The sequence below is a fragment of the Rutidosis leptorrhynchoides genome, chromosome 7 (genome assembly GCF_046630445.1).
Source record: "Rutidosis leptorrhynchoides isolate AG116_Rl617_1_P2 chromosome 7, CSIRO_AGI_Rlap_v1, whole genome shotgun sequence".
NCBI lineage: Eukaryota > Viridiplantae > Streptophyta > Magnoliopsida > Asterales > Asteraceae > Rutidosis > Rutidosis leptorrhynchoides.
This window is the reverse complement of record NC_092339.1, coordinates 297753795-297767869: the sequence shown is the minus strand read 5'-3', so window position 1 is coordinate 297767869 and position 14075 is coordinate 297753795.

Sequence of the window (14075 nt, the reverse complement as noted above, 5' to 3'; positions counted from 1 at the left end):
ATGTTGCAGTTGCAACAGATGATTATGATAACGTCCTTGTTTGCTGCATTGAGAATACAATTGATGCATGGGTTATGGATTCAGGAGCATCGTTTCATGCTACCCCAAGTCCACATTTGATGAAGAATCTACGAACAGGTAATCTTGGTAAAGTTCGTTTGGCTAATGATCATTGTCTTGACATTACAGGGATTGGAGACTTAGAGCTGAAGACCTCTTTGGGCACTAATTGGACCTTGGAAAATGTTCGAGTTATTCCTGGCCTAAAGAAAAAACTAATCTCTGTTGGACAGCTTGATGATCAAGGATATAGTGTGCTATTTGGTGAAGGTCAGTGGAAAGTAATAAAGGGGAACTTAGTAATAGCCAAGGGTAAGAAGAGAGGCACTCTTTATATGGCAGAAGTTCCAGCTAATGAAGTAAATACAGTTTCCAATGATCGTAGCTTAACCAGTTAGTGGCACCAACGTTTAGGTCACATGAGTGACAAAGGAATGAAAATGCTAGTGTCTAATGGTAAAATTCGTGGTCTAAAGAGAGTTGAATCGGACTTTTGCGAGTCATGTGTTCTAGGAAAGAAGAAGAAGGTCACCTTTGCAAAAGCAGGGAGAACATTAAAGGCTCAGAAGTTGGAGCTAGTACACACGGATGTGTTCGGGCCTACTCCTGTTTCTTCATTGGGAGGAGCACGCTATTATGTTACTTTCATCGATGATTCAACACGCAAGGTATGGGTTTACTTTCTTAAAAATAAATCTGATGTATTTGAAGCTTTTAAGAAATGGAAATCTGCCGTTGAATTATCTTGTGATTTGAAGGTAAAATGCTTGAAGTCGGATAATGGAGGAGAATACATCAGCACCGAATTCGTTAACTATTATGCTGATCATGGTATTCGAATGATCAAGACGGTTCCAGGTACTCCACAGCAAAACGGAGTTGCAGAAAGGATGAATCGTACTTTAAATGAGAGAGCACGTAGCATGAGACTTAATTGTGGGCTACCAAAGACTCTATAGGCTGATGTAGTAAGCACTGCCGCTTATTTGATCAACCGTTCTCCATCAACTCCGCTTGATTTCAAAATACCCGAAGAAGAATGGAGAGGTAAAGCAATCAGTTATGAGCATCTAAAAATCTTTGGGTGCAGTGCATATGATATTAATAAAGATGGTGACAAACTTGATGCAAAAGTAAAGAAGTACGTGTTCATTGGTTATGGGGGAGACGACATGGGTTACAGGTTATGGGATAACAAGGGAAAACATGTTATCAGAAGTAAACATGCCACATTCAATGAAGCAGAATTGTACAAGGATTTCAACTCAACACCAAAAGAAAAAGAATCAGTTGAATTTGAGGTTGACACAGAGACAACTAGAGAAGATGAAAGGAAAACTCCAGAGGATGAAACTGAAGTTCCAATGGGAGTTCCTAACAGTGAAAGCTCGGAGTCTGATCACGAGCAGACTTCAGATAGTGGAAGCTCAGAGTCTGATGATGAGCAGACCCCCACAGTCCCCACCACAATTTGACCAGTCCAATTGGGTCAGGAGATCTACACGAGTCACAAGACAGCCAGTTAGGTTTAGTCCAACAGTTAACTATATTCTTTTGACAGAAAATGGGGAACCAGAAAGTTATTATGAGGCAATGAAGGTGAAAGATTCGTTCCAGTAGGAGCAGGCTATGAAAAGCGAGATGGAATCTTTATTGAAAAATTAAACTTGGAAGTTGACCAAGTTACCACCAGGAAAAAGGGTCTTACAGAATAAATGGGTTTTCAGAGTCAAAGATGAAGGGGATGGTTCTAAACGATACAAAGCAAGATTAGTTGTCAAAGGATTTCAACAAAAGAAAGGAGTCGACTATGCTGAAATATTTTCTCCAGTAGTGAAGATGACGACTATCAGATTGGTTCTAAGTATGGTTGCAACCGAGAAGTTACACTTAGAACAGTTGGATGTTAAAACAGCCTTCCTGCATGGCGACATTGAAGAAGACATTTACATGTCTCAACCAGAGGGGTTTCGTGTCAAAGGAAAGGAGAGTCTTGTGTGTAATCTAAAGAGAAGCTTGTATGGTTTGAAACAAGCTCCCAGACAGTGGTACTTGAAATTTGATAATTTCATGGAGAAGACAGGATTCGTGAGAAGTTCTACAGATCATTGCTGTTATTTGAAGAAGTTCAAGAGCTCCTATATTATATTGCTTCTTTATGTCGATGATATGTTAATTGCAGGTTCTGATATGGTTGAAATACACAATTTGAAGAAGCAATTATCTAGAGAATTTGAAATGAAGGATCTCGGGCCAGCTAAGCAGATTCTCGGTATGAGTATATGCACGAATAAAGATGGGTCAGTTTCTTTATCTCAAGAAAAGTATATTCGCAAGGTTCTTGAAAAGTTCAGAATGAATGGTGAGTCTACAAAGCCAAGAAACACGCCGTTGGGAAGTCATCTAAAGCTTTCTAAACATCAGTCTCCTAAAACTGAAGTAGAAAAAGCAGAAATGGCTAAGGTTCCTTATGCATCCGCAGTAGGTAGTCTAATGTACGCTATGGTGTGTACAAGACCTGATATAGCACATGCAGTTGGGATGGTTAGTCGCTTTATGTCAGCTCCAGGGAAAGAACATTGGGAAGCAGTGAAGTGGATACTGCGGTATTTAAAGGGTACTCCCAAAGTTGGGTTATGTTTCAAGGGCAGAGATACTACTCTCAGGGGTTATTCTGATGCAGATCTGGGTAGATGCAATAATACCTTCAAGAGCACCACCGGGTATGTATTCACTATAGGAGGAACAGCAGTGAGTTGGATGTCTAGGCTTCAAAAGAGCGTGGCTCTATCTACTACTGAAGCAGAATACATGGCCTTGACTGAAGCCAGTAAAGAACTAGTGTGGTTGAAGACATTCGTGAAAGAACTGGGTAGCAAACAGACAGAATTTGTCTTATATTGTGATAATGAGAGCGCAATCAAGTTAGCGAAGAATCCAGTCTATCATGCTAAGACGAAGCACATTAGCATGAAGTATCACTTTATCAGGGAACGGATAAGCAATGGAACATTTAATCTGGAGAGCATTCCAGGTTCAAAGAATCCGGCAGATATGTTCACCAAACCAGTAACGCTGGATAAGTTGAAGCTGTGCATAGCTTCAACTGGCCTTCAGGAACATTGAAGAGAAGGCAGGAACTAGAGAGAGAAGAGATGAGCTGAGTCTTGCATTGCAGAAGTACAAGAGTGCAGATCGATGGTATTCGAAGCCTCCAAGTGGGAGATTGTTGAGGTGTAGGCTTCGGTAGTTTAAGCCCAAGAAAAACGGGCCAGGAGTTTACTTGGTGACCAAGTTAGGGTTTGGCCAACCCTAATTGTTTGGGCCGTTTTTATTGAGGGTCCTAAGTCTATATATAGTCTCTCAATTGTACTTGTAAATTATCACCTCCAAAAATTAATAATACTCTCTAGTTCCAAAGTGGATGTAGGTTTCACATCGAAACTGAACCTCTATAATTCTCATGTACTTTTCTTTTTCTGTGTTTATTATTCGGCAATTGTGTTTTGTGATTATTAGGGTTTCTACTCTGATTAGGCAGATTAAGCCATAACAGCACACTACTCGTTAGAATGGCAAAATTTAATGGAATAAATATATTAAAAAAAGGTCGGTCATATCCACAAGAACAACCAGACCCAAATGAATCTCAATCCATTCAATATTTTTATAGTGGATAATTCCACAAAAAATTTACGGAATAACTAGCTGTGAAGTATTAACGAGTAATACCGGAGTACACTATTAAAAGTCTAAAGTCTAATTTATGGTTTTGAAGATTACTATTTACTACAGTTTATTAGATAAAAGGAACCAATTAAGAATATGGCTGGTTAATTTAGAATTAAATAACCGGACTAGATATACGGTACATATCAACTTTGGTAAATGAATCGACAAGAAGCAATAAATCTTCGGAATATAATTATAATTATCGTCTAACTATATTATGGTATAGGGGTATAACCACGAATTTCTCAAACGGGTGTCACGGGTTTACGGAACGGATTTTACCCGTGACACATACGAGATTGACATGTAGGATTATTGTAACGTGATATATATATATATATATATATATATATATATATATATATATATATATATATATATATATATATATATATATATATATATATATATATATATATATATATATAAGATTTTACTAAGCAAAAGACACATTCTGCTGAATATGTTACAAAATAACATGTTTTACGGAATGACCCGCAGCGAAGTATTAACGAGTAATACCGGAGTACACTATTAAAGGTCTAATTTATGGTTTTAAAGATTTTTTGTGAAACTATGTTATTATTTATCAGCTTGCGACTACTTTGGGTTATCGAGGATAGTGCTTACCTTTATTACAAATGGAGAACACGAATTTAAAGATGACGAAAAAAATCTAGAATTTTTAAAGTAACTATTACCTAAGATTCATTATATGATAAAAAAAAAAAAAAAAAAAAATGAACCAACCTACCCAGTAGATTTGCCAGGTAGATTTCAGTTTTTAGACATACAAATATTCTACACAAATCTACGAGGCAGGTTGATTCACAAGTTTTTTTTTTATTTCCATCATTAATCTTATGTGAACTTTTTTAAGAGACAGTAGATTCGTTTCGTCAACCGCGTTTAGGTCACCGTAGTTCTTACGTCCATCCTTATATTCGTATCACCGATTTGTCGAATAGTATAACATTATCCTCAATAACCCAAAGAAGTCGCAAGCATATAGATAATAGCATAATTTTAAAAAATAAACAAACTTTAAATCTTCAAAACCATAAATTACACATTTAACAGTGTACCTACCTCTAGTAGTGCTCGTTAATACTTTACATCGGGTAATTGCGATTCACAACCAAAATATTGAATGGATTGAGATTCATGTGTGTCCAGTTGCTCTCGTGAATATGACTGACCCTCTGACTATTTCTTAATTCTTATATTAGTTTTTTCATTCTAACGCAACGCGTTTCATTTATTTCATTACCAACCACATCGATGAATACAGTATTTACATGTTCGTGTATTTTACATATACAAAGTTGATATGAAACCTACAACTCTTATTATCTTCGATTAATAAGTATAGGACCTTGAAACCGACACAATTGCTTAACTCGGTTCCACGTCACACAAAAAAGGAATTGTTTGAACATAAAGAATTGTTTAATACTAACCTATAAATTAACACGCACAAAAAAAGTTTAAAGAAAAACGAGTTACAAACCTTGATTTAGCCATCATATGCCGCAATTGAGATTATGTGGTGTATTCCGATAACAAACACTAGACTAAATCCGGGGAAGAAAAAATCAGGTGTTATGTAGATAATGTGTTGTGTATATCTAGGGTTTACGGGGTATTAAACCCTAAGCCGTTGCATGCTAGAAACGCAAATAAATTTAGGGTTTATGTGTATGAACTATGAAATAAGGAATTAAGCAGAACATACCTGTGATTTTCATCATTCGCTACAGCAACAATTCGTACAAGTCTTGAATTGTTGGATCCCTAATTTGATGATGACAGTTTGAATGAGTGTTTATGGAACCCTAATATATGTACGAGAATTGGAGATAAAGAGTTTGGAAGATATCGATTAAAGGGTTTTCTAACCCTAAACTTTTATGCTAGGTACCCTTCTAAATATTAAGAAACTACAAAGTAACTCCTTGGGCGATCAATATTTTCAAAGCACTCCTCGAGTGTTTAAATTATCTCTCTCTCTCTTCTATTCTTATTATTACTTGGATTATTTTACTTTTTACGTATTTATTTCCTTTTTTATCATATACATAGATAGATAGATTAGAAGATTAGATTTGTATTGCTATAAAAAAATGTTTTTAAGAAATATACTATTTTAAAGACTATAAAAGATCTAATACGTTCATTATTATACTCATTTATTTATATACTCCCTATAATATACGGAGTAATAATATATAATATACATATAAATATGCATATCTATCTATCTATCTATCTATCTATCTATAGATTCTATTATATTCCTAAAATGATGACATCATAAATAAGCTTTTTCCTTTACAAAAGAAAATCAAAAAATAAAAAGAAAAATTTTTAGGCCATGTTGATGATGTCACAAATAATATTATTTTAAAGCTAATTACTTTTTTAATTTTTATAATGATGATGTCATAATTATATATTAATTTAATTAAAAAAATAATATGAAATCTTTTATAAAAGAAAATATTAATCTCTCCTAAATTGTAATTTTAATTTTCTAAAAAAATTTAAAAGACAATTATTATTACTAATAATAATTATTATTATTAAAATATAAATATTCAACTTTGAGCGAACTTTATTATTATTATTATTATTTACTTTTGATATAAGAATTATAATTATAATTATAACTATTATATTATTAATATTCAAATATGAATTCTTTTTACGAAATTAATTACGTTACATATGTATGCGAAAATACATGTCTCTATATATTTGTAAAAACAACGACAAGTTTCTTAGTCAAACGGGTCATTAAAACAAATGACTTTAACATTTACATTCACTTAATACCTAAAATATGTCATTAAATTGTTTCGTTTAAATAAACCCGTAATTTCACGGGTCATTTCACTAGTATATATTATATAATATAGATAAATATAAATATACACTATATATGTATCTATAAAATATTGATATAAAACAATTTATATTTATGCTTATATACTATAAGACATGAGAATTCTTGCCGTTTCAGCCCCAAGGAATATTAAACAACACCCAAACTCAAACCTCAATTTACACTTCCACCCCCTCAAGTTTACATACCATTTGTAATTTTCCAATATACTATCCAAATTTACCCTCTAATTAGGGATTTAAATGTAATTTCTAATTATCCATATATACTAATACACATAGGGGTGTATGGGGTTGCGTTTTCATGTTAATTATTTGATTATCGCGTTTTAAAATCGTAAATAATCAAATAATAGTGTTTCGTAAGTTAGAGTTGAAAATCAATTAATCACGTTTTCTCAAGCTTAAATCATGATTTTGAATAAGTAAGGTGGGTGTCACTGCAGCAAAACACCGTTTTTAGCTTTTGATATTTTTGTTGCTTTTTCTTCAAATACTCTTATAAAATTTGTATGAATAAAAAGCCTTAAATAAAAAATAGCATTGTTCTTCTCGAAGTCCATCTTTCAGAGTATCACGTGTGACATAAGCTAATACTAGTTTTTAGAGTCACTATTATTAATTTACAAAGAAAGCTGTATTACGGAATATTTATTTCTTTAATTTATGAATTATGTGCGATAAGATTATAACTTTTCCTGTACTCCGTATGGATAATGATAATTACACTCACTAAATTGATAAATCCACTCATCTCATGCATTAAATATTTATAATTATTAGTGGAGTTATCAATTACATAAGTGGAAATATCAGTTCCCCCTATATAATTCATGAAATATATACAAGTAGTACTGCGGTGCAATATAAGTTATGAATTATTAGTTTAAATTATGTTTATGAATCAACTTTCTTGTGCAGCATGAGTTTTTATAGTTCACAATGTTAAGTTCTACCTTTCTTCTACAATTCATGAGTTCGATCTTTGATAATTACTGTCGAATAGTGATTAGTTTGTACAAATCATGAATAAAATTATATTATGAAGTATTGCGTATTAGACTTATTTGTGTCGTTATTATAAAAACATGTCCATTTTAGTAATTTTACATGTTAAGATATCATATAATTTAATTTTTCCAAACACCCGACAACTGATTATATGATTATTACGTTATCAAATAGTAAAATGAAATCCAAACACTATTAATCCCAATCACGTTTTGATATCGCTGATTATTTGTTGATGCATGTTCTGTAAGTCCCTAGACATCTAGCCTACGTTTGTGATTAGTACTTCAGTTTATGGGATACCATGATCGCTCGTTAATATCCTATCTGTGTTTGTATGTGGTTACAGGTACTGCAGGAACGCGATATGGATGTTTGACTATGTTAGACTTAGTCAGACGTACGAGTGAAGCCTCACTCGTACGGCTGACAGGCTCATACGTGAAATGTCCCGTTCATATTAATTATAAACGTTCCATATTAATTGATTTCGTTGCGAGGTTTTGACCTCTATATGAGACGTTTTTCAAAGACTGCATTCATTTTTAAAACAACCATAACCTTTATTTTATTAATAAAGGTTTCAAAAGCATTACGTAGATTATCAAATAATGATAGTCTATAATATACTGTTTACACACGACCATTACATAATGGTTTACAATAGAAATATATTACATCGACATATGTTTCTTGAGTGCAGTTTTTACACAATATCATACAAACATGGACTCCAAATCTTGTCCTTATTTTAGTATGCAACAGTGGAAGCTCTTAGTATTCATCTGAGAATAAACATGCTTTAAACGTCAACAAAAATGTTGGTGAGTTATAGGTTTAACCTATATATATCAAATCGTAACAATAGACCACAAGATTTCATATTTCAATACACATCCCATACATAGAGATAAAAATCATTCATATTGTGAACACCTGGTAACCGACATTAACAAGATGCATATATAAGAGTATCCCCATCATTCCGGGACACCCTTCGGATGTGATATAAATTTTGAAGTACTAAAGCATCCGGTACTTTGGATGGGGTTTGTTAGGCCCAATATATCTATCTTTAGGATTCACGTCAATTAGGGTGTCTGTTCCCTAATTCTTAGATTACCAGACTTAATAAAAAGGGGCATATTCGATTCCGATAATTCAACCATAGAATGTAGTTTAACGTACTTGTGTCTATTTTGTAAATCATTTATAAAACCTGCATGTATTCTCATCCCAAAAATATTAGATTTTAAAAGTGGGACTATAACTCACTTTCACAGATTTTTACTTCGTCGGGAAGTAAGACTTGGCCACTGGTCGATTCACGAACCTATAACAAATATGTACATATATATCAAAGTATGTTCAAAATATATTTACAACACTTTTAATACATTTTGATGTTTTAAGTTTATTAAGTCAGCTGTCCTCGTTAGTAACCTAAAACTAGTTGTCCAAAGTTAGATGTACAGAAAAAAAATTGATATATATTATCTTGAATCAATCCACGACCGAGTGTATACACGTCTCAGGCTAGATCACAACTCAAAGTATATATATTTTTGGAATCAACCTCAACCCTGTATAGCTAACTCCCACATTACTGCATATAGAGTGTCTATGGTTGTTCCAAATAATATATACACATGGGTCGATATGATATGTCAAAACATTTGCATACGTGTCTATGGTATCCCACAATTACATAATATATTAGAATACATGTATAATACAATATAAGTTAGCTAGGATATGATTAATATAGATTTGTTACCAATTTTCACGTAGCTACAACAAGCAAAAATAACCAATCTTGTTTTACCCATAACTTCTTCATTTTAAATCCGTTTTGAGTGAATCAAATTGCTATGGTTTCATATTGAACTATATTTTATGAATCTAAACAGAAAAATATAGGTTTATAGTCGGAAATATAAGTTACAAGTCGTTTTTGTAAGAGGTAGTCATTTCAGTCGAAAGAACGACGTCTTGATGACCATTTTGAAAAACATACTTCCACTTTGAGTTTAACCATGATTTTTGGATATAGTTTCATGTTCATAAGAAAAATCATTTTCCCTAAAGAACAACTTTTAAATCAAAGTTTATCATAGTTTTTAATTAACTAACCCAAAACAGCCCGCGGTGTTACTACGACGGCGTAAATCCGGTTTTACGGTGTTTTTCGTGTTTCCAGGTTTTAAATCATTAAGTTAGCATATCATATAGATAGAGAACATTTGTTTAGTTGATTTTAAAAGTCAAGTTAGAAGGATTAACTTTTATTTGAGAACAAGTTTAGAATTAACTAAACTATGTTCTAGTGATTACATGTTCAAATCTTCGAATAAGATAGTTTTATATGTATGAATCGAATGATGTTATGAACATCATTACTACCTCAAGTTTAGTAGGTAAACCTACTGGAAGTGACAAGAAATGATCTAGCTTCAAAGGATCTTGGATGGCTTGAAGGTTCTTGAAGTAGAATCCTGACACGAAAACAAGTTCAAGTAAGATTATCACTCGAATTAAGATAGTTATAGTTATAGGAATTGAATCAAAGTTTGTATATGAGTATTACCTTGATTTAGAATGATATCTTACTGTAAACAACAAGGATTTCTTGAGGTTGGATGATCACTTTACAAGATTGGAAGTGAGCTAGTAAACTTGGAAGTATTCTTGATTTTATGAAACTAGAACTTGTAGAATTTATGAAGAACACTTAGAATTTGAAGATGGAACTTGAGAGAGATCAATTAGATGAATAAAATTGAAGAATGAAAGTGTTTGTAGGTGTTTTTGGTCGTTGGTATATGGATTAGATATAAAGGATGTGTAATTTTGTTTTCATGTAAATAAGTCATGAATGATTACTCATATTTTGTTAATTTTATGAGATATTTCATGCTAGTTGCTAAATGATGGTTCCCACATGTGTTAGGTGACTCACATGGGCTACTAAGAGCTGATCATTGGAGTGTATATACCAATAGTACATACATCTAAAAGCTGTGTATTGTACGAGTACGAATACGGGTGCATACGAGTAGAATTGTTGATGAAACTGAACGAGGATGCAATTGTAAGCATTTTTGTTAAGTAGAAGTACTTTGATATGTGTCTTGAAGTCTTTCAAAAGTGTAAGAATACATATCAAAACACAACATGTATATACATTCTAATGGAGTCGTTAAGTCTTCGTTAGTCGTTACATGTAAGTGTTATTTTGAAACCCTTAAGTTAACGATCTCAATTAATATTGTTAACCCAATATTTATTAAATCAAATGAGATGCTAAATTATTACATTATCATGATATCATGATGTATTAATATATCTTAATATGATATATATATATATACATTAAATGTCGTTACAACGATAATCGTTACATATATGTCTCATTTAAAAATCATTAAGTTAGTAGTCTTGTTTTTACATATGTAGTTCATTGTTAACACACTTAATGATATATTTAAATATCATTTTATCATGTTAAATATAGTGTATCAATATCTTAATATGATACATATGTATTTAGTAGACGTTATCATAACGATAATCGTTATATATATCATTTCGAGTTTCTTAACTTAGTAATCTCATTTCTTATGTATATCACACATTGTTAATATACTTAGTGCGATACTTACTCATCATAATCTTATGTCAACCATATATATATGTCTATATATATACCACAACATGTAGTTTTTACAATTTTGTAACGTTCGTGAATCGCCGGTCAACATGGGTGATCAATTGTCTATATGAAACTTATTTCATTTAATCAAGTCTTAAAAAGTTTGATTGTTTAACACGTTGGAAACATTTAGTCATGTAAATATCAATCTCAATTAATATATATAAACATGGAAAAGTTCGGGTCACTACAATACGCACGGTTGATGCTGGGCTAAGTCACAATTATAACCTAAATGAGAAGACACGAGTGAGTGATTGATCAATCCTTAATTAGCGATCTTACTTAATTACGGATTGAGTGCAATAAGATTATAATGGAGGATGGAATGTTTGATGATTATTTTGGGCCCCGATGATCGTCTTTCACTTTAACTATCAAGTGATCAACCTCCCCGATCCGGTCTTGATTGTTAATTAGTATAATTCACCTTTGCGCGATGTAAAAATCCCTTGGACAAGATCACAAGTGGAAATTACAAAGGCCTGGGAAAAATGGCAGAGAATCAACAACGCCTAAATGAGAGGCCATGCTCCCTATTTATAGTATTCAAAATATCCGCGGTATGCGAGTTACTTAACCGTGTGCGAAACCTCAGCGGATTAAACCGCAGTCATTTGCTAGTGCGAAAAGATAACTGCTATACTTATTTTCAGCGAACACTCCATAACCTTGCATTATAGTTCGCGCAGTTCTGCCCTCGGCCTTTAACAAATAAAATATATATATACAATGCTATGTATATGATCAAGTCCCCCCAGTTTATTATGATTCATATCGCAAAAACAGATGTATCATGATAAACTCTAAAAATGCGCAGTTTTTGCAACCATCATCCGCGCTTAGTCATTTTTGCATTTACTTAGTTACCGTTGCAATACAAAAGTTACCGTTTGAGTTATCACAACGGATAATTAATACAAACGTTTACCACCCTTATTTCCCCTATATATATCGTGATTCTCAATCACTAATTTTCTACTTGCTTTCTCTACCACAATTCGCACTTGTATACATTCGCTATTAACCTTTACAAGTTCTTCAAACACAAATTTTCCACTTTAGTCAAAAATGAAAATTGACGAAGTCGATCGTAAGGTAGATCCTAAAGCTTTAATTACAAAGTTGTTAACGAGCCCGGAGGCTAAATCGTCGGCATCTACCGAGCATCAAATCAAACAGGAGAAACAGGCTATTCCCATCGTTGATTTAACCTCGAAATCACCGACTTCACAACCAAGTTCCACAAAACGACCGGTGCAAACACCACCAACATCACAGAGCAAGAAACTCAAACAAAGCACTCCTTCATACGATAATCCGATCACATCGGATTGTGAAGGAGATCAACAAACTGGTATAACGCAATCATCTTTGATTCATGCCAGTTTTTGTAATATTTATTGTTGCTATTATAATAATCACGTTGTTTTGCAGGAGGCTCGCCTTTCAATCCAGTTTTTCCTAGCCCTGATTCCGCGGCACAAATCACGGAACTGTTCCGCACTCCCCCTAACTCTTATGGGGTGCGGATTGATGGCCTATCAGGATATACTTATGCATCAGCTGGCGCTGCTCTGAATCAGCGCCAACAAATGAAGTTAGCAATCCCCGGCGAGCTTCGCCGCGAATTCTCCAAACTTTCTGCGCTTGATGCGCACAACAGTTTTATTCAAAACTTCTACATGTGCTTCAACTCGGCGTACGATATGATATGACGGCAAGAACAATTTTTCAATGTGCTTGGAGCTGAACAGCAGAAGTACAATGCTGAGAGAATCAAGGCTGAAAATAGTGAGAAACGCTGTGTTGATCTCTCCTATGAGCTCACCGCGGCTAAAACCGCGGTGGATGAATTGAAGCTACAGGTATCTACTGCAACTGACAAACAAAAGAATTTTGAAACCACAATCTCTTCATTGCAAGAGGAGGTTTCAAGGCTTACTGCAGAGAGAGACACCGCTGTGGCCGCAGCAGCTTCCGCGAAGCTTGAGTTCACGCAACTCCGCCAACACCTACTGGAGTTTGCTAAAAAGGTTCTCAATTCACGTCCCGTGAATGTTCTGTTTTCCACTTATGCAGCTGCCTTACGACTACGCGAGAGAGTAGAGTTTCTGGATGAAATTGCTCCACATTGCACCATACCAGATCCTCTGCCTCCCGCCATTGGAGATCGCGCTTATTCATTTGCAGAGGCTCGTGAAGCAGCTGCTACTGCACAAGCAAGATTAGCGGATATTCCAATCGACAAAGTTACTGCAATAAGTCAACAAGATGATGCCACTTTAAAAGACATCTTTGAGCTTGACTTATCTAAGCTAGAATAAAACATCGTAGAAATTAGCGCGCAGCTATCTCTGCGCAATTATCAATGAAACTTTATTTTTTCATATTTATTCGCGAGTACTCATTATTTATATAGCGCTTTTATCAATAATATTCATAACACAAACTTGTCCTTTGCAATTTCCAACATATATTATTGTGCACATAATAAATGCGTACTTTTGCGAAACAATCTGTATGCGTATATGCTTATACGTTATGAATCTTCTAAATCCGTCCAAATGATCCTTAGGCAATTAATCAGCATTGCGAAGCATCTAAGCATTGGCAAAATCAAATACTTAGGATATAAAATTCCTTTCGCAATAAT